Here is a 2,534-nt window from a genome sequence, read left to right as displayed (position 1 = left end):
TGCATGGCCGTTCTTAGTTGGTGGAGCGATTTGTCTGGTTAATTCCGATAACGAACGAGACTCTGGCATGCTAACTAGTTACGCGACCCCCGAGCGGTCGGCGTCCCCCAACTTCTTAGAGGGACAAGTGGCGTTCAGCCACCCGAGATTGAGCAATAACAGGTCTGTGATGCCCTTAGATGTCCGGGGCTGCACGCGCGCTACACTGACTGGCTCAGCGTGTGCCTACCCTACGCCGGCAGGCGCGGGTAACCCGTTGAACCCCATTCGTGATGGGGATCGGGGATTGCAATTATTCCCCATGAACGAGGAATTCCCAGTAAGTGCGGGTCATAAGCTTGCGTTGATTAAGTCCCTGCCCTTTGTACACACCGCCCGTCGCTACTACCGATTGGATGGTTTAGTGAGGCCCTCGGATCGGCCCCGCCGGGGTCGGCCCACGGCCCTGGCGGAGCGCTGAGAAGACGGTCGAACTTGACTATCTAGAGGAAGTAAAAGTCGTAACAAGGTTTCCGTAGGTGAACCTGCGGAAGGATCATTAACGAGAGTCCCGCGGGGCCTGTCGCCGAGCGAGCGATCGACCGGCGACCGGTCGCGTGTGTGTTTCCTCAAGTGCGCGGCGCGGGCGCGGGGGCCGGCGCCGTGCCGGCCCCCCGCCCTCCCGCTAGGGCGGTTCGAGGCTTGTGGGAGCGCGTGCGCGCGTCCCCCCTCTCTGGCCACCTTGCCGGCCCCCGCCAGCCACGCACACCACTCCCGGCGCCGTCCGCATACGCCCGGCGCCGCGGGCTACCCTCGGCGCGTCTCTCGGGATGCGCGGTGAGGGCGCGACGGTCCCATCCGTGTGGAGTTTTTGCCGGAGCTCCCCGGGGGGGGCCGTGGGCTCCGGGCCACAGGGAAGGGTTCCCCGCTGCGTCCCGCCGTCTCCCTGGGCCGCCGCCCGCCCGTGATGTGTTCCGCCCCTCCCGCCCCCAGCCCCCGCCGGTCGTCTGCCGTCCGTTCGTGTGGTGGTTGCGCGGGGAGTCGGTTGGACCGTCAGGGGCGGCGGGACCCGCGCCCCGCGAGCGGCTGCGGTCGGGACCGGTGTGGTGGCGGTGGTGGTGTTGGCCGGCGGTGGGTGGTGGTGGGTGGGAGCCGCCGTCTTCCCTCCCCGTCCGCCCCCCCTTCCAGGTACCTAGCGCGTTCCGGCGCGGAGGTTTAAAGACCCCTGGGGGTCGCCCGTCCGCCCCGTGGGTCGGGGGCGGTGGGCCCGGTGTTGTTTCGGGCGGAGGTCGGGTGGGCGGGGGAGTTGGCGGTCCGGAGCGGCCTGGCCTTGCCCCGGCAAGACCCCAGGCAAGCCCCCGCCTCCGCCTCCTCCTCCTCCTCCCCTCCTCCCACGTCAACCGGACTCCGCCCCCGGGCCGGGGGTGCCGTGCGCACGTGCGCGCGTGCGGCGGGTCGTCGGCGGCCGTCGTGGGAAAGGGGGCTTGACCCCGGCGGTCGTCGTCGCGCCCGTTGCCGCGTCGCCGCGCCGGCGCTCCGTGCCACGGGGGCGGGAACCCCCCGGGCGCCTGTGGGGCGTCCGTGCCCGCGCGCCGGGCGCCCCGTGTGGGAACTTCCGACCTTTCGGAGTCTGGTCCTGTCGTCTTGACTGGCTCGGCCTGAGGCAATTCCCTACCCCTTGGTGGGGGTGGGGAAGGTGTCGTGCCAGGGAGGGCCTCCCTCCGCGGAGGTCCTCGCCCATCAAACCTCATACGACTCTTAGCGGTGGATCACTCGGCTCGTGCGTCGATGAAGAACGCAGCTAGCTGCGAGAATTAATGTGAATTGCAGGACACATTGATCATCGACACTTCGAACGCACTTGCGGCCCCGGGTTCCTCCCGGGGCTACGCCTGTCTGAGCGTCGCTTGACGATCAATCGCCCCCCCCCCCGTGGGTGTGCCTCCGGGCCCCCGCGGGGGTCGCGCGGCTGGGGGTTTCTCTCGCAGGGCCCCGCTGAGGGGTCCCTCCGTCCCCCTAAGTGCAGACCTTGGTGGTGCGCCCCTCCTCTTCCGTCCCGTCCCCCCACGTAGGCACGTCGTTGGTGCGTGGGGGGTGGACGTGGTGGGGTCGCGTCGCCGCCCGCGACGAGGGAGAGAGGCCGGGAGGGCTTTCTCCCGCGGGCGCCACGGTGCCATCCTCTCGGGAGCCGCCTCGCGCCCTGCGCGGCCGGGCCTTCCCTCCTTCTGGGGGGTTCGCCTGGGAGGGCCCGACGGGGGTGTGTGTTCACGTGCCCCTCGCGCGCGTCGGCGTGTCTCGGTCGCTCGGCGCCGGGGTGCGGGGTCTGGGGACGAGGGGGTCTGTGTGCGCGGAGGGTGTCGTGTCTGGGTCGCCGTCTTTCACCGCACGCCCCTGGCGGCGGCCCGGCGGTCTGGGCCGCCACCCTCCGCCCCCTCCTCGTCTTCCCCTCTTTCCCCCACACCGGCGTCGCCGGCCAAACGCGCCCCCGCGCCTACGGGGGGCCGGGTCCACGTCCCCGCCGTGTTGCCCGTTCGGGGCCGCACCCCGGGGATGCG

At 70.8% G+C, this 2,534-nt stretch overlaps 1 non-coding gene across 1 annotated transcript; it reads left to right on the top strand.

Moving 5' to 3' along the window:
• Positions 1-1,732: 1,732 nt before the first annotated feature.
• On the top strand, positions 1,733-1,885 carry LOC138380604 (5.8S ribosomal RNA). Its single transcript, XR_011232886.1, has one exon. It is a non-coding gene; the product is annotated as a 5.8S ribosomal RNA (ribosomal RNA).
• The last annotated feature ends 649 nt before the right edge of the window (positions 1,886-2,534 follow it).

This window comes from Eulemur rufifrons, unplaced genomic scaffold (genome assembly GCF_041146395.1).
Source record: "Eulemur rufifrons isolate Redbay unplaced genomic scaffold, OSU_ERuf_1 scaffold_575, whole genome shotgun sequence".
Classification (NCBI taxonomy): Eukaryota; Metazoa; Chordata; class Mammalia; order Primates; family Lemuridae; genus Eulemur; species Eulemur rufifrons.
This window is presented reverse-complemented; position numbering and strand designations above follow the sequence as displayed.